This window comes from Oncorhynchus nerka, linkage group LG5 (assembly GCF_034236695.1).
Source record: "Oncorhynchus nerka isolate Pitt River linkage group LG5, Oner_Uvic_2.0, whole genome shotgun sequence".
In the NCBI taxonomy this organism is placed as follows: Eukaryota; Metazoa; Chordata; class Actinopteri; order Salmoniformes; family Salmonidae; genus Oncorhynchus; species Oncorhynchus nerka.
In genome coordinates this window covers 63340848-63364847 of record NC_088400.1, presented here as the reverse complement: position 1 = coordinate 63364847, position 24000 = coordinate 63340848, and the positions used below count along the sequence as shown (strand labels likewise).

General features: G+C 36.3%; 10 non-coding genes and 1 pseudogene across 10 annotated transcripts; all 11 read right to left on the bottom strand.

Annotated features, from left to right (window-relative positions):
• LOC115122444 (TRAF2 and NCK-interacting protein kinase-like) overlaps positions 1-2383 on the bottom strand; it is a 52808-nt pseudogene extending 50425 nt beyond the window's left edge.
• A 15735-nt stretch (positions 2384-18118) lies between these two features.
• trnal-cag (transfer RNA leucine (anticodon CAG)) lies at positions 18119-18201 on the bottom strand. Its single transcript has one exon. It is a non-coding gene; the product is annotated as a tRNA-Leu (tRNA).
• A 536-nt stretch (positions 18202-18737) lies between these two features.
• On the bottom strand, positions 18738-18820 carry trnal-cag (transfer RNA leucine (anticodon CAG)). The gene has a single exon. It is a non-coding gene; the product is annotated as a tRNA-Leu (tRNA).
• A 143-nt stretch (positions 18821-18963) lies between these two features.
• trnal-cag (transfer RNA leucine (anticodon CAG)) lies at positions 18964-19046 on the bottom strand. The gene has a single exon. It is a non-coding gene; the product is annotated as a tRNA-Leu (tRNA).
• A 542-nt stretch (positions 19047-19588) lies between these two features.
• On the bottom strand, positions 19589-19671 carry trnal-cag (transfer RNA leucine (anticodon CAG)). The gene has a single exon. It is a non-coding gene; the product is annotated as a tRNA-Leu (tRNA).
• A 143-nt stretch (positions 19672-19814) lies between these two features.
• trnal-cag (transfer RNA leucine (anticodon CAG)) lies at positions 19815-19897 on the bottom strand. The gene has a single exon. It is a non-coding gene; the product is annotated as a tRNA-Leu (tRNA).
• A 532-nt stretch (positions 19898-20429) lies between these two features.
• Positions 20430-20512, bottom strand: trnal-cag (transfer RNA leucine (anticodon CAG)). The gene has a single exon. It is a non-coding gene; the product is annotated as a tRNA-Leu (tRNA).
• A 390-nt stretch (positions 20513-20902) lies between these two features.
• On the bottom strand, positions 20903-20985 carry trnal-cag (transfer RNA leucine (anticodon CAG)). Its single transcript has one exon. It is a non-coding gene; the product is annotated as a tRNA-Leu (tRNA).
• A 530-nt stretch (positions 20986-21515) lies between these two features.
• trnal-cag (transfer RNA leucine (anticodon CAG)) lies at positions 21516-21598 on the bottom strand. Its single transcript has one exon. It is a non-coding gene; the product is annotated as a tRNA-Leu (tRNA).
• Positions 21599-23105: 1507 nt separating this feature from the next.
• Positions 23106-23188, bottom strand: trnal-cag (transfer RNA leucine (anticodon CAG)). The gene has a single exon. It is a non-coding gene; the product is annotated as a tRNA-Leu (tRNA).
• Positions 23189-23331: 143 nt separating this feature from the next.
• Positions 23332-23414, bottom strand: trnal-cag (transfer RNA leucine (anticodon CAG)). Its single transcript has one exon. It is a non-coding gene; the product is annotated as a tRNA-Leu (tRNA).
• Positions 23415-24000: the final 586 nt, after the last annotated feature.

Sequence of the window (24000 nt, the reverse complement as noted above, 5' to 3'; positions counted from 1 at the left end):
CACAACCTGAACAGGCCACTGTACAGCTCAGCTAGACTTGCTCTGCCCAACCTGGCAACCTAATCATGCTACAGTACAGCTCAGCTAGACTTGCTCTGCCCAACCTGAACAGGCCACTGTACATCTCAGCTAGACTGGCTCTGCACAACCTGAACAGGCCACTGTACATCTCAGCTAGACTGGCTCTGCACAACCTGAACAGGCCACTGTACAGCTCAGCTAGACTGGCTCTGCACAACCTGAACAGGCCACTGTACAGCTCAGCTAGACTTGCTCTGCCCAACCTGGCAACCTAATCATGCTACAGTACAGCTCAGCTAGACTTGCTCTGCCCAACCTGGCAACCTAATCATGCTACAGTACAGCTCCGTTCTAGACTTGCTCTGCCCAACCTGGCAACCTAATCATGCTACAGTACAGCTCAGTTCTAAACTTGCTCTGCCCAACCTGGCAACCTAATCATGCTACAGTACAGCTCAGTTCTAAACTTGCTCTATCCAACCTGGCAACCTCAACATGCTACTGTACAGCTCAGTTCTAGACTTGCTCTGTCCAACCTGGCACCCTCAACATGCCACTACAATACTATGTCTGCTATGTCATATTGTGAGTTCTGTTATGTCATGGAGATTCTAGAATGGCATCAATAAACTGTCTATCATCCTTTATACTAGTCTGTGGGTCATATGGCATTAGCTTAGCTTATACCCAGTACCTGACCACACACACAAACAAATGCAAACGCACACACATCATCTTGCAGAGTAGGTGTATCCATCATAGTGTGTGTGTGTGTGTGTGTGTGTGTGTGTGTGTGTGTGTGTGTGTGTGTGTGTGTGTGTGTGTGTGTGTGTGTGTTGTGTGTGTGTGTGTCTTTGCTCAGGGTTAACAAAATAACCAGAGAGTGCAGCAACAGCCACAGTAGCCTACTGCCCCAGTCTACACTTGGAAAACAATTCCCATCTAGAACCATAAAGTTTTTTTTGGCTGTCCCCATAGGAGAACCCTTTGAAGAACCACGTTTGGTTCCAGGTACAACCCTTTTGGGTTCCATGTAGAACTCTTTCCACACAGGGTTCTACATGGAAAACAAAATAGTTCTACCTGGAAACAAAAAGGGTTCTCCTATGGGGATAGCCGCAGAACCCATTTGGAACCATTTTTTCTAAGAGTGTACAGACAACACAGTCTACAGGTATCCTAGCCACTAGCATTACTGGCTTAGCAGAGTTTAGCATCTACACTGATGGTTATACCAACATATAACCATATTGGCATATGCAATATATCAAGGTAATGTAATATAGACAATATATGACATGTAAATAGATACACAGTGATTATTTAATAGTATCCTCTGTAGAGGCCTCTCTCTACCCGTGTTAACAGTGAGTGACATTTGTTGTTCACACACACACATGCACACAGAAATACACTGTATGCATGAATGCCTTAATGTATTCATACAGTAAATGCACATGAAGGCTATCAGGCTGTTTTCGTAGACCCACATTAACATTCTCTTTGTGTGTGTGTGTTGTGTGTGTGTGTGTGTGTGTGTGTGTGTGTGTGTGTGTGTGTGTGTGTGTGTGTGTAAATATGTAGGCTACATTCCACCACGGACTGGCTCACTGAAAGCGACATGACATCAGATTACATGGCTATGATGTCATGCTATTTCATACCTAACCTTTGTTTATCTAGGTTAGTCGTTAGTAAAAATCAGCCGAAAGAGAAAAACTTGGTTGACGTTTTTCCACTGAGTATGTTCCTCTGTTGTGTTACATTGTATAACCACCTGCCATTAGGCTATGAACAGTGCTATACAGGCCTCTGCACAAACATCGGTAGGCCAGTCTGCCATGTTGGTGGCTGTAGGGAGGGATGGGGAATTTGACCCATTTTAGAAGCGTTGTCTCTCTCACACACACACACACACACAGAGAGAGAGTAGTAGCCATCTCTGATACTGAAACAGATACATGATGTAGACCCGGCTTTATCTTACCCGTAGAGCAGACAGATCGATCTCATCCAGACTCCGGGCAGGGGAATCAGTCGCCATGATTCAAATCAAATATTTTGAAAATCACCAGAATCAGAAATCATCCAGACAGCGAGACCACGGAGTAAATGCCCTTGGCCACCGCTATAGGCTGCCCTCTTCCTCGGGGAAACGAGCCTGCCTACCTCTTTCTCACCGATAAGCGACGGAGAGATGGCGACAGAGGAAATAAAAAATAAAAAATATAATATATCCCAGTTTGTCAGTAGGCTTAGAGGTGACCGACGTTAAAAAAGCATGCTAGAGCAGAGATGGTGGTGTGTGACTATAACGGGACGTGAACATGATCAGCAGCAGCACCGAATCCACGTCTGTAGGTTCAACCGACAGAGCGAGAACTCACGGTTCGCTGGCTGCTGCTGCTTTTGAGCTATGTCAATCAAAGGCAACGCGGGCGGGGCAAATCTGCAAACCACTCCCACTCCAGAGGAATGCCCAATTTGATTAATTAAATTATTTAAAACTCAGTAGTGACGAAAGGAGTTCCAGAGTAAACCGTCCCTGACACCGGGGTGTGGTAACTGGTTTGTCTAACGTTTAGTAATGATGTCAGGTGAAGTTGGACATCGTGTGAAAGGGATTTATAAATGGAAAAATAGCTATGTGACTACATGAGTTCAACAAGGGCCAATCAACTTTGTTCTACGTCACATCTCTTTCATATTGAAATGTTTTAGAATGTAGTATTATTACTAATATATTATGTATGTATTATGAACATAGTGCTGTGTAGAGGAACTAATCAGACGTTCAGAATAGAGAAGTTTCATTCAATGCGGCCCATTTAGTTATTTTTTGTTTGGTTTTATTTGTCCTTTATCCCATTGAGAATAGCCATGTGTTTTATAACAGAGAGCTAAAGGCAATATAATATAGATTATTCCTGAGAATAGAACAGAGTGGAGATGTTGTCCTTAAAATATAACAGAATGGACATGTTTCAGTAGAACAGAATATAGATTATTCCTGAGAATAGAACAAAGTAGAGATGGTTCCTGAGAATAGAACAGAATATAGATTATTCCTGAGAATAGAACAGAGTAGAGATGGTTCCTGAGAATAGAACAGAATATAGATTATTCCTGAGAATAGAACAGAGTAGAGATGGTTCCTGAGAATAGAACAGAGTAGAGATGGTTCCTGAGAATAGAACAGAGTAGAGATGGTTTCTGAGAATAGAACAGATTAGAGATGGTTCCTGAGAATAGAACAGAGTAGAGATGGTTCCTGAGAATAGAACAGAGTAGAGATGGTTCCTGAGAATAGAACAGATTAGAGATGGTTCCTGAGAATAGAACAGAATATAGATTATTCCTGAGAATAGAACAGAGTAGAAATGTTTCCTGAGAATAGAACAGAGTAGAGATGGTTCCTGAGAATAGAACAGAGTAGAGATGGTTCCTGAGAATAGAACAGAATATAGATTATTCCTGAGAATAGAACAGAGTAGAGATGGTTCCTGAGAATAGAACAGAATATAGATTATTCCTGAGAATAGAACAGAGTAGAGATGGTTCCTGAGAATAGAACAGAGTAAAGATGGTTCCTGAGAATAGAACAGAGTAGAGATGGTTCCTGAGAATAGAACAGATTAGAGATGGTTCCTGAGAATAGAACAGAGTAGAGATGGTTCCTGAGAATAGAACAGAGTAGAGATGGTTCCTGAGAATAGAACAGATTAGAGATGGTTCCTGAGAATAGAACAGAGTAGAGATGTTTCCTGAGAATAGAACAGAGTAGAGATGGTTCCTGAGAATAGAACAGAATATAGATTATTCCTGAGAATAGAACAGAGTAGAGATGTTTCCTGAGAATAGAACAGAGTAGAGATGGTTCCTGAGAATGTAACAGCACCGGTGTCGAGGTAATTGAGGTAATTATGTACATGCAGGTTGAGTTAGTAAAGTGGTATCAAAGCCAATGCCAAACACATCTAAGCCAATGCCAAACGGTGTGTGTGTGCGTGTGTGTACGTGTGTGTACGTGTGTGTGGGTTTGCAATATGTCTGCAGGCGTGTGTGCATGCTTGTTTTCCTGTGGTACAATGGTTGTTTTCTTCACCCAGTATCTTCCATGGAATCACCTGAGCATATCACGCCCTGTTTCCCCTAGAGTGCCACGACAACATACCTTCACATAGAAAGAGAAAGACAGAAAGAGAATGAGACAGAGACATGGGAGAGAGAAAGGGAGAGAAGGGGGAGAGAGTCATAGACTGTTCTCTCTGCTACCGTACGGCAAGTGGTACCGGTGCGCCAAGTCTAGATCCAAAAGGTTCCTTAACAGCTTCTACCCCCAACCCATAAGACTGCTGAACAGTTAATCAAATGGTCACCTGGACTATTTACGTTGACCCATACCTATTTGAACAAATTACCTCCACTAACCTGTACCCTCACACATTGACTCGGTACCGGTACCCTCTGCATATAGCCTCGCCATTGTTATTTTATTCTGTTACTTTTTGTTTTATTTTTTTACTTGAGTTTATTTAGTAAATATTTTACTAACTCTATTTCTTGAACTGCATTGTTGGTTAAGGGCTTGTAAGTAAGCATTTCACGGTAAGGTCTACACGAGACAGCCTACAGGGAGGAGGTGAGGGCCCTGGGAGTGTGGTGCCAGCAAAATAACCTCTTACTCAACGTCAACAAAACAAAGGAGATGATCGTGGACTTCAGTAAACAGCAGAGGGAGCACCCCCTATCCACATCGACAGGACAGTAGTGGAGAAGGTGGAAAGCTTCAAGTTCCTCGGCGTACACATCACTGACCAACTGAAAGGGTCCACCCACACAGACAGTGTGGTGAAGAAGGCGCAACAGCGCCTCTTCAACCTCAGGAGGCTGAAGAAATGTGGCTTGGCACCTAAAACCCTCACAAACGTTCACAGATGCACAATTGAGAGGATCCTGTCGGGCTGTATCACCGCTTGGTACGACAGCTGTACTGCCCGCAACCGCAGGGCTCTCCAGAGGGTGGTGCGGTCTGCACAACACATCACTGGGGGCAAACTGCCTGCCCTCCAGGACTCCTAAAGCACCCGATGTCACAGGATGGCTCAAGGACAACAACCACCCGAGCCACTGCCTGTTCACCCCGTTATCATCCAGAAGGCAAGGTCAGTACCGGTGCATCAAAGCTGGGACTGAGAGACTGAAAAACAGCTTCTATCTAAAGGGCATCACTAGCACATTAGAGGCTGCTGCCTATAAAAGTGGTAGCAGTAAGACTAAGAGTTAGTTCACAGTTGTTCACTCTCCTCTCTGACTTAAGGCATCTGCATGCTTCCCAGCCGAAACAGTTTGGAAGTGTCCGTGCATATATTATGATGACATTTTGTGACTTTTTGTACCTCGGTAAGGGTTTTTTCAGCTTTTCGGGCACGACCTTTTCTCGAGGCAAGCCGAAGTCTATGCCCTTTTGTCGGTGATTGGTCAACAGTAGGGATTCTTCAAGTCTTGTCATTCAATGAGAGATTACTCATTTTCATGCCCAGTTTTTCTGCACCAAACATCTTAGTTAATGTAAAATTGTGCGACTAAGATCTCTGCAAAAACATAACTCAAGAAATCTCACATTAATTTTTATCTTAGATTAATTCTGACTATTTTGAGAAAGTTTTTACTAGCTACAGTTCAAAATGGACAAGCAGTTGCCGACCTCAAGACAAATAATGTCATGCACAATAAAGTCAAATTCTATGAACTACTACTTTCTCCACATCTTGTATATGTCCTTTCCAATGGATCAAACGGCGATACAAATACATCAGTAAAAGGATACTATTGGTCGGGCTCTACCTCTTACACTAATTATGTTGCTTTTCCTGCTACACTACTCTATATGCCCTTATGTTATACTAGGGAAGTTGTGTTTCCGTAGCTAGGGCTGACAGAAAGGGTTTGTGTAAAGCAGAATCAACAACCTCTGCATAATAATAACAGTGGCTTTGTGAGAATGAGAAAGTTCACAGTTTGCCTTTGTTATGTAAATGCAGGCTGAAAAGTACCAGTTGCTTGGCTTTGACCCAAAGTGAGAGCATGACCACCGGAGCCATGGCCAGTGAGATACATGTCGCCCCGCATAGATGGAAACAAAATTCTGAGCCTTTTGGGTAAAACACTGGGGTAAATCCGGTATGGAAATGCACCCGAATAGCCTTCTAACATGTACCAATCATGTACCCTATGGTCACCCCCCTTAAAACATTTAGATGCACTATTGTAAAGTGGCTGTTCCACTGGATGTCTTAAGGTGAACGCACCAATTTGTAAGTCGCTCTGGATAAGAGCGTCTGCTAAATGACTTAAATGTAAATGTAAATGTCTATATACATAGACTTGAAAACACTGGCCACTTTAATAATGCAACACTAGTCACTTTATAATGTGTATATATTTTGCATTACTCATCTCATATGTACATACTGTATTCTATTCTACTGTATTTTAGTCTATGCATTACTCATCTCATATGTACATACTGTATTCTATTCTACTGTATTTTAGTCTATGCATTACTCATCTCATATGTATATACTGTATTCTATTCTACTGTATTTTAGTCTATGCATTACTCATCTCATATGTATATACTGTATTCTATTCTACTGTATTTTAGTCTATGCATTACTCATCTCATATGTACATACTGTATTCTATTCTACTGTATTTTAGTCTATGCATTACTCATCTCATATGTATATACTGTATTCTATTCTACTGTATTTTAGTCTATGCATTACTCATCTCATATGTATATACTGTATTCTAGTCTATTCTACTGTATTTTAGTCTATGCATTACTCATCTCATATGTACATACTGTATTCTATTCTACTGTATTTTAGTCTATGCATTACTCATCTCATATGTATATACTGTATTCTATTATATTCTACTGTATTTTAGTCTATGCATTACTCATCTCATATGTATATACTGTATTCTATTCTACTGTATTTTAGTCTATGCATTACTCATCTCATATGTACATACTGTATTCTATTCTACTGTATTTTAGTCTATGCATTACTCATCTCATATGTATATACTGTATTCTATTATATTCTACTGTATTTTAGTCTATGCATTACTCATCTCATATGTATATACTGTATTCTATTCTACTGTATTTTAGTCTATGCATTACTCATCTCATATGTATATACTGTATTCTATTCTATTCTACTGTATTTTAGTCTATGCATTACTCATCTCATATGTATATACTGTATTCTATTATATTCTACTGTATTTTAGTCTATGCATTACTCATCTCATATGTATATACTGTATTCTATTCTACTGTATTTTAGTCTATGCATTACTCATCTCATATGTATATACTGAATTCTATTCTACTGTATTTTAGTCTATGCATTACTCATCTCATATGTACATACTGTATTCTATTCTACTGTATTTTAGTCTATGGATTACTCATCTCATATGTACATACTGTATTCTATTCTACTGTATTTTAGTCTATGCATTACTCATCTCATATGTACATACTGTATTTTATTCTATGTATTTTAGTCTATGGATTACTCATCTCATATGTACATACTGTATTCTATTCTACTGTATTTTAGTCTATGCATTACTCATCTCATATGTATATACTGTATTCTATTCTACTGTATTTTAGTCTATGCATTACTCATCTCATATGTACATACTGTATTCTATTCTACTCTATTTTAGTCTATGCATTACTCATCTCATATGTACATACTGTATTCTATTCTACTGTATTTTAGTCTATGCATTACTCATCTCATATGTACATACTGTATTCTATTCTACTGTATTTTAGTCTATGCATTACTCATCTCATATGTATATACTGTATTCTATTCTACTGTATTTTAGTCTATGCATTACTCATCTCATATGTATATACTGTATTCTATTCTACTGTATTTTAGTCTATGCATTACTCATCTCATATGTATATACTGTATTCTATTCTACTGTATTTTAGTCTATGCATTACTCATCTCATATGTATATACTGTATTCTATTCTACTGTATTTTAGTCTATGCATTACTCATCTCATATGTATTTGTATTCTATTCTACTGTATTTTAGTCTATGCATTACTCATCTCATATGTATATACTGAATTCTATTCTACTGTATTTTAGTCTATGCATTACTCATCTCATATGTACATACTGTATTCTATTCTACTGTATTTTAGTCTATGGATTACTCATCTCATATGTACATACTGTATTTTAGTCTATGCATTACTCATCTCATATATACATACTGTATTCTATTCTACTGTATTTTAGTCTATGGATTACTCATCTCATATGTACATACTGTATTCTATTCTACTGTATTTTAGTCTATGCATTACTCATCTCATATGTATATACTGTATTCTATTCTACTGTATTTTAGTCTATGGATTACTCATCTCATATGTACATACTGTATTCTATTCTACTGTATTTTAGTCTATGCATTACTCATCTCATATGTATATACTGTATTCTATTCTACTGTATTTTAGTCTATGCATTACTCATCTCATATGTACATACTGTATTCTATTCTACTGTATTTTAGTCTATGCATTACTCATCTCATATGTACATACTGTATTCTATTCTACTGTATTTTAGTCTATGCATTACTCATCTCATATGTATATACTGTATTCTATTCTACTGTATTTTAGTCTATGCATTACTCATCTCATATGTATATACTGTATTCTATTCTACTGTATTTTAGTCTATGCATTACTCATCTCATATGTATATACTGTATTCTATTCTACTGTATTTTAGTCTATGCATTACTCATCTCATATGTACATACTGTATTCTATTCTACTGTATTTTAGTCTATGCATTACTCATCTCATATGTATATACTGTATATTATATTCTACTGTATTTTAGTCTATGCATTACTCATCTCATATGTACATACTGTATTCTATTCTACTGTATTTTAGTCTATGCATTACTCATCTCATATGTATATACTGTATTCTATTATATTCTACTGTATTTTAGTCTATGCATTACTCATCTCATATGTATATACTGTATTCTATTCTACTGTATTTTAGTCTATGCATTACTCATCTCATATGTATATACTGAATTCTATTCTACTGTATTTTAGTCTATGCATTACTCATCTCATATGTATTTTATTCTACTGTATTTTAGTCTATGCATTACTCATCTCATATGTATATACTGTATTCATATGTACATACTGTATTCTATTCTACTGTATTTTAGTCTATGGATTACTCATCTCATATGTATATACTGTATTCTATTCTACTGTATTTTAGTCTATGCATTACTCATCTCATATGTATATACTGTATAGTCTATGCATTACTCATCTCATATGTATATACTGTATTCTATTTTATTTTAGTCTATGCATTACTCATCTCATATGTATATACTGTATTCTATTCTACTGTATTTTAGTCTATGCATTACTCATCTCATATGTATATACTGTATTCTATTCTACTGTATTTTAGTCTATGCATTACTCATCTCATATGTATATACTGTATTCTATTCTACTGTATTTTAGTCTATGCATTACTCATCTCATATGTATATACTGTATTCTATTCTACTGTATTTTAGTCTATGCATTACTCATCTCATATGTATATACTGTATTCTATTCTACTGTATTTTAGTCTATGCATTACTCATCTCATATGTATATACTGTATTCTATTCTACTGTATTTTAGTCTATGCATTACTCATCTCATATGTATATACTGTATTCTATTCTACTGTATTTTAGTCTATGCATTACTCATCTCATATGTATATACTGTATTCTATTCTACTGTATTTTAGTCTATGCATTACTCATCTCATATGTATATACTGTATTCTATTCTACTGTATTTTAGTCTATGCATTCTCATCTCATATGTATATACTGTATTCTATTTACTGTATTTTTAGTCTATGCATTACTCATCTCATATGTACATACTGTATTCTATTCTACTGTATTTTAGTCTATGCATTACTCATCTCATATGTATATACTGTATTCTATTCTACTGTATTTTAGTCTATGCATTACTCATCTCATATGTATATACTGTATTCTATTCTACTGTATTTTAGTCTATGCATTATCACATACTGTATTACTGTATTTTAGTCTATATTCTATCTCATATGTATATACTGTATTCTATTCTACTGTATTTTATCTCATATTTTAGTCTACTGTATTTGCATTACTCATCTCATATGTATATACTGTATTCTATTCTACTGTATTTTAGTCTATGCATTACTCATCTCATCTGTATTCTATTCATATGTATTTTAGTCTATGCATTACTGTATTCTATTCTACTGTATTTTAGTCTATGCATTACTCATCTCATATGTATATACTGTATTCTATTCTACTGTATTTTAGTCTATGCATTACTCATCTCATATGTACATACTGTATTCTATTCTACTGTATTTTAGTCTATGCATTACTCATCTCATATGTATATACTGTATTCTATTCTACTGTATTTTAGTCTATGCATTACTCATCTCATATGTATATACTGTATTTTTTCTATTCTACTGTATTTTAGTCTATGCATTACTCATCTCATATGTATATACTGTATTCTATTCTACTGTATTTTAGTCTATGCATTACTCATCTCATATGTATATACTGTATTCTATTCTATTCTACTGTATTTTAGTCTATGCATTACTCATCTCATATGTATATACTGTATTCTATTCTACTGTATTTTAGTCTATGCATTACTCATCTCATATGTATATACTGTATTCTATTCTACTGTATTTTAGTCTATGCATTACTCATCTCATATGTCATATGTATTCTATACTGTATTTTAGTCTATATTACTCATCTCATATGTACATACTCTATTCTACTGTATTTTAGTCTATGCATTACTCATCTCATATGTATATACTGTATTCTATTCTACTGTATTTTAGTCTATGCATTACTCATCTCATATGTACATACTGTATTCTATTCTACTGTATTTTAGTCTATGCATTACTCATCTCATATGTATATACTGTATTCTATTCTACTGTATTTTAGTCTATGCATTACTCATCTCATATGTACATACTGTATTCTATTCTACTCTATTTTAGTCTATGCATTACTCATCTCATATGTACATACTGTATTCTATTCTACTGTATTTTAGTCTATGCATTACTCATCTCATATGTACATACTGTATTCTATTCTACTGTATTTTAGTCTAGGCATTACTCATCTCATATGTATATACTGTATTCTATTCTACTGTATTTTAGTCTATGCATTACTCATCTCATATGTATATACTGTATTCTATTCTACTATATTTTAGTCTATGCATTACTCATCTCATATGTACATACTGTATTCTATTCTACTGTATTTTAGTCTATGCATTACTCATCTCATATGTACATACTGTATTCTATTCTACTGTATTTTAGTCTATGCATTACTCATCTCATATGTACATACTGTATTCTATTCTACTGTATTTTAGTCTATGCATTACTCATCTCATATGTATATACTGTATTCTATTCTACTGTATTTTAGTCTAGGCATTACTCATCTCATATGTATATACTGTATTCTATTCTACTCTATTTTAGTCTATGCATTACTCATCTCATATGTATATACTGTATTCTATTCTACTGTATTTTAGTCTATGCATTACTCATCTCATATGTACATACTGTATTCTATTCTACTGTATTTTAGTCTAGGCATTACTCATCTCATATGTATATACTGTATTCTATTCTACTGTATTTTAGTCTATGCATTACTCATCTCATATGTATATACTGTATTCTATTCTACTGTATTTTAGTCTAGGCATTACTCATCTCATATGTATATACTGTATTCTATTCTACTCTATTTTAGTCTATGCATTACTCATCTCATATGTACATACTGTATTCTATTCTACTGTATTTTAGTCTATGCATTACTCATCTCATATGTACATACTGTATTCTATTCTACTGTATTTTAGTCTAGGCATTACTCATCTCATATGTATATACTGTATTCTATTCTACTGTATTTTAGTCTATGCATTACTCATCTCATATGTATATACTGTATTCTATTCTACTGTATTTTAGTCTATGCATTACTCATCTCATATGTACATACTGTATTCTATTCTACTGTATTTTAGTCTATGCATTACTCATCTCATATGTACATACTGTATTCTATTCTACTGTATTTTAGTCTATGCATTACTCATCTCATATGTACATACTGTATTCTATTCTACTGTATTTTAGTCTATGCATTACTCATCTCATATGTATATACTGTATTCTATTCTACTGTATTTTTAGTCTATGCATTACTCATCTCATATGTATATACTGTATTCTATTCTACTGTATTTTAGTCTATGCATTACTCATCTCATATGTACATACTGTATTCTATTCTACTGTATTTTAGTCTATGCATTACTCATCTCATATGTCATACTGTATTCTATTCTACTGTATTTTTGTCATTACTCATCTCATATGTATATACTGTATTCTATTCTACTGTATTTTAGTCTATGCATTACTCATCTCATATGTATATACTGTATTCTATTCTACTGTATTTTAGTCTATGCATTACTCATCTCATATGTACATACTGTATTCTATTCTACTGTATTTTAGTCTATGCATTACTCATCTCATATGTACATACTGTATTCTATTCTACTGTATTTTAGTCTATGTATTTTTACATTACTCATCTCATATGTATATACTGTATTCTATTCTACTGTATTTTAGTCTATGCATTACTCATCTCATATGTATATACTGTATTCTATTCTACTGTATTTTAGTCTATGCATTACTCATCTCATATGTATATACTGTATTCTATTCTACTGTATTTTAGTCTATGCATTACTCATCTCATATGTACATACTGTATTCTATTCTACTGTATTTTAGTCTATGCATTACTCATCTCATATGTACATACTGTATTCTATTCTACTGTATTTTAGTCTAGGCATTACTCATATCATATGTATATACTGTATTCTATTCTACTGTATTTTAGTCTATGCATTACTCATCTCATATGTATATACTGTATTCTATTCTACTGTATTTTAGTCTATGCATTACTCATCTCATATGTATATACTGTATTCTATTCTACTGTATTTTAGTCTATGCATTACTCATCTCATATGTATATACTGTATTCTATTCTATTGTATTTTAGTCTATGCATTACTCATCTCATATGTATATACTGTATTCTATTCTACTGTATTATAGTCTATGCATTACTCATCTCATATGTATATACTGTATTCTATTCTACTGTATTATAGTCTATGCATTACTCATCTCATATGTATATACTGTATTCTATTCTACTGTATTTTAGTCTATGCATTACTCATCTCATATGTATATACTGTATTCTATTCTACTGTATTTTAGTCTATGCATTACTCATCTCATATGTATATACTGTATTCTATTCTACTGTATTTTAGTCTATGCATTACTCATCTCATATGTATATACTGTATTCTATTCTACTGTATTTTAGTCTATGCATTACTCATCTCATATGTATATACTGTATTCTATTCTACTGTATTTTAGTCTATGCATTACTCATCTCATATATATATACTGTATTCTATTCTACTGTATTTTAGTCTATGCATTACTCATCTCATATGTATATACTGTATTCTATTCTACTGTATTTTAGTCTATGCATTACTCATCTCATATGTATATACTGTATTCTATTCTACTGTATTTTAGTCTATGCATTACTCATCTCATATATATATACTGTATTCTATTCTACTGTATTTTAGTCTATGCATTACTCATCTCATATGTACATACTGTATTCTATTCTACTGTATTTTAGTCTATGCATTACTCATCTCATATGTATATACTGTATTCTATTCTACTGTATTTTAGTCTATGCATTACTCATCTCATATGTATATACTGTATTCTATTCTACTGTATTATAGTCTATGCATTACTCATCTCATATGTATATACTGTATTCTATTCTACTGTATTATAGTCTATGCATTACTCATCTCATATGTATATACTGTATTCTATTCTACTGTATTATAGTCTATGCATTACTCATCTCATATGTATATACTGTATTCTATTCTACTGTATTATAGTCTATGCATTACTCATCTCATATGTACATACTGTATTCTATTCTACTGTATTTTAGTCTATGCATTACTCATCTCATATGTATATACTGTATTCTATTCTACTGTATTATAGTCTATGCATTACTCATCTCATATGTATATACTGTATTCTATTCTACTGTATTATAGTCTATGCATTACTCATCTCATATGTATATACTGTATTCTATTCTACTGTATTTTAGTCTATGCATTACTCATCTCATATGTATATACTGTATTCTATTCTACTGTATTATAGTCTATGCATTACTCATCTCATATGTATATACTGTATTCTATTCTACTGTATTATAGTCTATGCATTACTCATCTCATATGTATATACTGTATTCTATTCTACTGTATTATAGTCTATGCATTACTCATCTCATATGTATATACTGTATTCTATTCTACTGTATTATAGTCTATGCATTACTCATCTCATATGTATATACTGTATTCTATTCTACTGTATTTTAGTCTATGCATTACTCATCTCATATGTATATACTGTATTCTATTCTACTGTATTATAGTCTATGCATTACTCATCTCATATGTATATACTGTATTCTATTCTACTGTATTATAGTCTATGCATTACTCATCTCATATGTATATACTGTATTCTATTCTACTGTATTATAGTCTATGCATTACTCATCTCATATGTATATACTGTATTCTATTCTACTGTGTTATAGTCTATGCATTACTCATCTCATATGTACATACTGTATTCTATTCTACTGTATTATAGTCTATGCATTACTCATCTCATATGTATATACTGTATTCTATTCTACTGTATTATAGTCTATGCATTACTCATCTCATATGTATATACTGTATTCTATTCTACTGTATTATAGTCTATGCATTACTCATCTCATATGTACATACTGTATTCTATTCTACTGTATTATAGTCTATGCATTACTCATCTCATATGTATATACTGTATTCTATTCTACTGTATTATAGTCTATGCATTACTCATCTCATATGTATATACTGTATTCTATTCTACTGTATTATAGTCTATGCATTACTCATCTCATATGTACATACTGTATTCTATTCTACTGTATTATAGTCTATGCATTACTCATCTCATATGTACATACTGTATTCTATTCTACTGTATTATAGTCTATTCCGCTCCGACGTTGCTCGTCCAAATATTGATATGTTCTTCATTTCATTACTTTTCTTTAGGTTGTGTGTATTATTTTGTGAACTTCTTAGATATTACTTCTTAGATATTACTTCTTAGATATTACTTCTTAGATATTACTTCTTAGATATTACTTCTTAGATATTACTTCTTAGATATTACTTGTTAGATATTACTTCTTAGATATTACTGCACTGTTGGAGCACCAAACACAATCATTATGGAACACCCGCAATAACATATTTTTAAACATGTGTATGTGACCAATACATTTGATTTGATTGGACCTGTTATATTCGGCGCATATGACAAACAAATTTGATATGAGAGGGAGAAAGGGGGGCGGGGGGGCATAAGAGAACACATTACTACCCCAGTTTAAATATTTAATAAGTGATTCTGGGCAAAATTTCCTGTGTGTGTGTGTTGGGAGGGTGTAACATAGCATATGCTACAGTACATGATAACTGCTCCAACTAATGCCTACTCTATAATTCAAATGTGAAGATGCACAGAAGAAGCCATATCACACACACACATTTACACACACACACATTATTATTCTGTACCTACGGGTGACATAATATTTCCCCAATATCAACTGTCAGCTTACCAAATCACAGACTATGCCTTTAAATCAAGAAATGTTGAAGTCAGATGAATCTGATTTGAGAATGGACTATTTCTTTAACCTTTCACTGACATAGAGTTACTGAAATGAATACAGGCAATACCTTGCAAACACCATACCAGAGCCATACAGAGTATACTAAATATTAAGAACACCTGCTCTTTCCATGACATATACTGAACAGATGAAAGATATGATCTCTTATGGATGTCACTTGTTAAATCCACTTCAATAAGTTTAGATGAAGGGGAGGAGACAGGATAAAGAAAGATTTTTAAGCCCTGAGACAATTAAGACATGGATTGTGTATGTGTGCCATTCAGAGGGTGAATGGGCAACACAAAATATTTAAGTGCCTTTGAACGGGGTATGGTAGTAGGTGCCAGGCGCACCGGTTTGTGTCAAGAACTGCAATGCTGCTGGGGTTTTCACACTCATTCGTTTTCTGTGTTTCAGGAATAGCCCACTACTCAAATGACATACAGCCAAATTGATGCAACTGTGGGAAGCTTTGGAGTCAACATGGGCCAGCATCACTCTGGAATGTTTTTGACACCTTGTAGTACATGCCCTGACTAATTGAGGATGTTCTGAGTCCAGGCTCAACTCAATATTAGGAAGGTGTTCATAATGTTTTTACAGAGCTGATACGTGAAAGGGGAGGGCGCCCTCGTGTGGTCAAAGGGCTTCACATGCCATTTGAGTATTGAAGACGGGGATCTTTGGGATCTTGTGACAGAAACTGACAAACAATTATAACGTTCTCGGCAGGATTCAAACCTGCGAAGGAAGATCCCAATGAATTTTTAGTCCATCGCCCTTAACGAAGTCTGTAAAAGGGTCCTCAATCTAGACTACTGTACTAGTAACTTCTGGCTAATTCACCTCTTTCAATAACTTTTAATTTAGACTAAAATAAAGTGCTAAATTCATACCATAATGAAGTGTTTAAGTGCGAAATGAATATCCTTCATCATTACATCGATCGATTTAGCAAACAACTTCACCAACATGTTATGTATAACACCATGATTTGGAATTACTTCTCTGTGACAAACGGGCGATAAAGAACTTTCAGAAGAGGAATTCAACACCGCGCCTCAAGGCGAAAGCAAAGGCTTAGACCGCTCGGACATCCTGAATCCGTAACAACAGCACGAGGTCTAAACTTCTATTTGCTGACGTACATCGGCCAGCAAATGTGTCGATTATAACATACTCGATTTGTCATTGTAATGACTTGCTGTAGAAAGTGTATCGGTAAAAGTAGAAATAAAATAAAAAGTAGGAATATTATATTATTTATGTTTCTTCACTCAGCCAGAACAAAACAAAGAAAGAAGGTAGCCCAGGGTGCAGATACATCGTCTCACCACTAAGGGCCACTAACGGAACATGACAAAGGCCATCCTGACTGTTAAAAGCTGGATTTGGTGTTGGGCATTTCTGATATAAATGATAAAATACCTCAGATAAGACCGAAAAAGTGTCTGGAAGTATCAGCAACCATCAGGGTGAGAGTGACAACACGTCCACATGTCAAAATGGGGGGAGTCTTAGCAAATGGCTTAATGGTTATTTTTAACGCAATCGTGTTTAATTGTTTTATTTTTTATTTGGGGGGGGGGGGTTTAACAAGGGGTCTCAACCTTTTGTTATTTGCCTGTTTGTGGCCCGCCTGTGAAATTCGTGCAATTCTCTTTCAACCTCTAATCAACTAGCTGTTAAAAATATGTCAGAAGTGGGATTCGAACCCACGCCTCCAGGGCAGACTGCGACCTGAAAGCAGCGCCTTAGACCGCTCGGCCATTCTGACTGTTAAAAGCTGTTTTTGCAGAATGTTAAAAATACGATAGTTATTCACTGCTCATGTTAACTGGATGTAATTTCCTTTATCTTAAGACATTTATTTGTCAACTGGTTATTGCAAAGCAGTATGTCATGCAGGTATTAAAAGTATGTCAGAAGTGGGATTCGAACCCACGCCTCCAGGGGAGACTGCGACCTGAACGCAGCGCCTTAGACCGCTCGGCCATCCTGACTGTTAAAAACTGGATTTGGTGTCGGGATAAAGCGTACTGGCTAAAAGTAGATAAAGGTTCGGCCTCCTGAGATCACCACAAGGACCAGTAAATGCACAATACTGACTTGCACTTTCAACATCAAATAGTCATTGGTTTTTATCAATTAAAAACTCCTGTCATTGATTTATCTTCAATATGTCCATCAATGGGAAAAGCCTAGTAAATCGTCATTGATTGAGCGTTAAAGTGGCCTCAGAATATGGCCATTCTGAAATAAATGATAAAATACCTCAGATAAGACCGAAAAAGTGTCTGGAAGTATCAGCAACCATCAGGGTGAGAGTGACAACACGTCCACATGTCAAAATGGGGGGAGTCTTAGCAAATGGCTTAATGGTTATTTTTAACGTAATCGTGTTTTATTTTTTTATTTTTCATTTGGGGGGGGGGGTTTAACAAGGGGTCTCACCCTTTTGTTATTTGCCTGTTTGTGGCCCGCCTGTGAAATTCGTGCAATTCTCTTTCAACCTCTAGTCAACTAGCTGTTAAAAATATGTCAGAAGTGGGATTCGAACCCACGCCTCCAGGGGAGACTGCGACCTGAACGCAGCGCCTTAGACCGCTCGGCCATCCTGACTGTTAAAAGCTGGTTTTGCAGAATGTTAAAAATACGATAGTTATTCACTGCTCATGTTAACTGGATGTGATTTCCTTTATCTTAAGACATTTATTTGTCAACTGGTTATTGCAAAGCAGTATGACATGCAGGTTTTAAAAGTATGTCAGAAGTGGGATTCGAACCCACGCCTCCAGGGGAGACTGCGACCTGAACGCAGCGCCTTAGACCGCTCGGCCATCCTGACTGTTAAAAACTGGATTTGGTGTCGGGATAAAGCGTACTGGCTAAAAGTAGATAAAGGTTCGGCCTCCTGAGATCACCACAAGGACCAGTAAATGCACAATACTGACTTGCACTTTCAACATCAAATAGTCATTGGTTTTTATCAATTAAAAACTCCTGTCATTGATTTATCTTCAATATGTCCATCAATGGGAAAAGCCTAGTAAATCGTCATTGATTGAGCGTTAAAGTGGCCTCAGAATATGGCCATTCTGAAATAAATGATAAAATACCTCAGATAAGACCGAAAAAGTGTCTGGAAGTATCAGCAACCATCAGGGTGAGAGTGACAACACGTCCACGTGTCAAAATGGGGGGAGTCTTAGCAAATGGCTTAATGGTTATTTTTAACGCAATCGTGTTTTATTTTTTTATTTTTATTTGGGGGGGGGGGGGGGGGGTTTAACAAGGGGTCTCACCCTTTTGTTATTTGCCTGTTTGTGGCCCGCCTGTGAAATTCGTGCAATTCTCTTTCAACCTCTAGTCAACTAGCTGTTAAAAATATGTCAGAAGTGGGATTCGAACCCACGCCTCCAGGGGAGACTGCGACCTGAACGCAGCGCCTTAGACCGCTCGGCCATCCTGACTGTTAAAAGCTGGTTTTGCAGAATGTTAAAAATACGATAGTTATTCACTGCTCATGTTAACTGGATGTGATTTCCTTTATCTTAAGACATTTATTTGTCAACTGGTTATTGCAAAGCAGTATGACATGCAGGTTTTAAAAGTATGTCAGAAGTGGGATTCGAACCCACGCCTCCAGGGGAGACTGCGACCTGAACGCAGCGCCTTAGACCGCTCGGCCATCCTGACTGTTAAAAACTGGATTTGGTGTCGGGATAAAGCGTACTGGCTAAAAGTAGATAAAGGTTCGGCCTCCTGAGATCACCACAAGGACCAGTAAATGCACAATACTGACTTGCACTTTCAACATCAAATAGTCATTGGTTTTTATCAATTAAAAACTCCTGTCATTGATTTATCTTCAATATGTCCATCAATGGGAAAAGCCTAGTAAATCGTCATTGATTGAGCGTTAAAGTGGCCTCAGAATATGGCCATTCTGAAATAAATGATAAAATACCTCAGATAAGACCGAAAAAGTGTCTGGAAGTATCAGCAACCATCAGGGTGAGAGTGACAACACGTCCACGTGTCAAAATGGGGGGAGTCTTAGCAAATGGCTTAATGGTTATTTTTAACGCAATAGTGTTTTATTTTTATTTTTTTTATTTGGGGGGGTTTAACAAGGGGTCTCACCCTTTTGTTATTTGCCTGTTTGTGGCCCGCCTGTGAAATTCGTGCAATTCTCTTTCAACCTCTAGTCAACTAGCTGTTAAAAATATGTCAGAAGTGGGATTCGAACCCACGCCTCCAGGGGAGACTGCGACCTGAACGCAGCGCCTTAGACCGCTCGGCCATCCTGACTGTTAAAAGCTGGTTTTGCAGAATGTTAAAAATACGATAGTTATTCACTGCTCATGTTAACTGGATCTAATTTCCTTTATCTTAAGACATTTATTTGTCAACTGGTTATTGCAAAGCAGTATGTCATGCAGGTATTAAAAGTATGTCAGAAGTGGGATTTTTTATTTGGGGGTTTAACCCACGCCTCCAGGGGAGACTGCGACCTGTCAACGCAGCGCCTTGGACCGCTCCAGGGCCATCCTGAGCTGTTAAAAGCTGTTTTTTGCAGAATGTTAAAAATACGATAGTTATTCACAGCTCATGTTAACTGGACGTAATTTCCTTTATCTTAAGACATTTATTTGTCAACTGGTTATTGCAAAGCAGTATGACATGCAGGTTTTAAAAGTATGTCAGAAGTGGGATTCGAACCCACGCCTCCAGGGGAGACTGCGACCTGAACGCAGCGCCTTAGACCGCTCGGCCATCCTGACTGTTAAAAGCTGGATTTGGTGTCGGGATAAAGCGTACTGGCTAAAAGTAGATAAAGGTTCGGCCTCCTGAGATCACCACAAGGACCAGTAAATGCACAATACTGACTTGCACTTTCAACATCAAATAGTCATTGGTTTTTATCAATTAAAAACTCCTGTCATTGATTTATCTTCAATATGTCCATCAATGGGAAAAGCCTAGTAAATCGTCATTGATTGAGCGTTAAAGTGGCCTCAGAATATGGCCATTCTGAAATAAATGATAAAATACCTCAGATAAGACCGAAAAAGTGTCTGGAAGTATCAGCAACCATCAGGGTGAGAGTGACAACACGTCCACATGTCAAAATGGGGGGAGTCTTAGCAAATGGCTTAATGGTTATTTTTAACGCAATCGTGTTTTATTTTTTTATTTTTTATTTGGGGGTTTAACAAGGGGTCTCACCCTTTTGTTATTTGCCTGTTTGTGGCCCGCCTGTGAAATTCGTGCAATTCTCTTTCAACCTCTAGTCAACTAGCTGTTAAAAATATGTCAGAAGTGGGATTCGAACCCACGCCTCCAGGGGAGACTGCGACCTGAACGCAGCGCCTTAGACCGCTCGGCCATCCTGACTGTTAAAAGCTGTTTTTGCAGAATGTTAAAAATACGATAGTTATTCACTGCTCATGTTAACTGGATGTAATTTCCTTTATCTTAAGACATTTATTTGTCAACTGGTTATTGCAAAGCAGTATGACATGCAGGTTTTAAAAGTATGTCAGAAGTGGATTCGAACCCACGCCTCCAGGGGAGACTGCGACCTGAACGCAGCGCCTTAGACCGCTCGGCCATCCTGACTGTTAAAAACTGGATTTGGTGTCGGGATAAAGCGTACTGGCTAAAAGTAGATAAAGGTTCGGCCTCCTGAGATCACCACAAGGACCAGTAAATGCACAATACTGACTTGCACTTTCAACATCAAATAGTCATTGGTTTTTATCAATTAAAAACTCCTGTCATTGATTTATCTTCAATATGTCCATCAATGGGAAAAGCCTAGTAAATCGTCATTGATTGAGCGTTAAAGTGGCCTCAGAATATGGCCATTCTGAAATAAATGATAAAATACCTCAGATAAGACCGAAAAAGTGTCTGGAAGTATCAGCAACCATCAGGGTGAGAGTGACAACACGTCCACATGTCAAAATGGGGGGAGTCTTAGCAAATGGCTTAATGGTTATTTTTAACGTAATCGTGTTTTATTTTTTTTATTTTTATTTGGGGGTTTAACAAGGGGGGGTTTAACAAGGGGTCTCACCCTTTTGTTATTTGCCTGTTTGTGGCCCGCCTGTGAAATTCGTGCAATTCTCTTTCAACCTCTAGTCAACTAGCTGTTAAAAATATGTCAGAAGTGGGATTCAAACCCACGCCTCCAGGGGAGACTGCGACCTGAACGCAGCGCCTTATGTTAAAAATACGATAGTTATTCCGCTCATGTTAACTGGGCCATCCTGACTGATTATTGCAAAAAGCTGGTTTTAAAATTGTCAGAAGTGTCGAACCCACGCTCCAGGGGAGATACCTGAACGCAGCGCCTTAGACCGCTCGGCCATCCTGACTGTTAAAAAATTTGGTGTAGATAAAGGTTGGCTAAAAGTAGATAAAGGTTCGGCCTCCTGAGATCACCACAAGGACCAGTAAATGCACAATACTGACTTGCACTTTCAACATCAAATAGTCATTGGTTTTTATCAATTAAAAACTCCTGTCATTGATTTATCTTCAATATGTCCATCAATGGGAAAAGCCTAGTAAATCGTCATTGATTGAGCGTTAAAGTCGCCTCAGAATATGGCCATTCTGAAATAAATGATAAAATACCTCAGATAAGACCGAAAAAGTGTCTGGAAGTATCAGCAACCATCAGGGTGAGAGTGACAACACGTCCACATGTCAAAATGGGGGGAGTCTTAGCAAATGGCTTAATGGTTATTTTTAACGCAATCGTGTTTTATTTTTATTTTTTTTATTTGGGGGTTTAACAAGGGGTCTCACCCTTTTGTTATTTGCCTGTTTGTGGCCCGCCTGTGAAATTCGTGCAATTCTCTTTCAACCTCTAGTCAACTAGCTGTTAAAAATATGTCAGAAGTGGGATTCGAACCCACGCCTCCAGGGGAGACTGCGACCTGAACGCAGCGCCTTAGACCGCTCGGCCATCCTGACTGTTAAAAGCTGGTTTTGCAGAATGTTAAAAATACGATAGTTATTCACTGCTCATGTTAACTGGATCTAATTTCCTTTATCTTAAGACATTTATTTGTCAACTGGTTATTGCAAAGCAGTATGTCATGCAGGTATTAAAAGTATGTCAGAAGTGGGATTCGAACCCACGCCTCCAGGGGAGACTGCGACCTGAACGCAGCGCCTTAGACCGCTCGGCCATCCTGACTGTTAAAAACTGGATTTGGTGTCGGGATAAAGCGTACTGGCTAAAAGTAGATAAAGGTTCGGCCTCCTGAGATCACCACAAGGACCAGTAAATGCACAATACTGACTTGCACTTTCAACATCAAATAGTCATTGGTTTTTATCAATTAAAAACTCCTGTCATTGATTTATCTTCAATATGTCCATCAATGGGAAAAGCCTAGTAAATCGTCATTGATTGAGCGTTAAAGTGGCCTCAGAATATGGCCATTCTGAAATAAATGATAAAATACCTCAGATAAGACCGAAAAGTGTCTGGAAGTATCAGCAACCATCAGGGTGAGAGTGACAACACGTCCACATGTCAAAATGGGGGGAGTCTTAGCAAATGGCTTAATGGTTATTTTTAACGCAATCGTGTTTTATTTTTATTTTTTTTATTTGGGGGGGGGGGGGTTTAACAAGGGGTCTCACCCTTTTGTTATTTGCCTGTTTGTGGCCCGCCTGTGAAATTCGTGCAATTCTCTTTCAACCTCTAGTCAACTAGCTGTTAAAAATATGTCAGAAGTGGGATTCAGAATGAACCCACACGCTCCAGGGGAGACTGC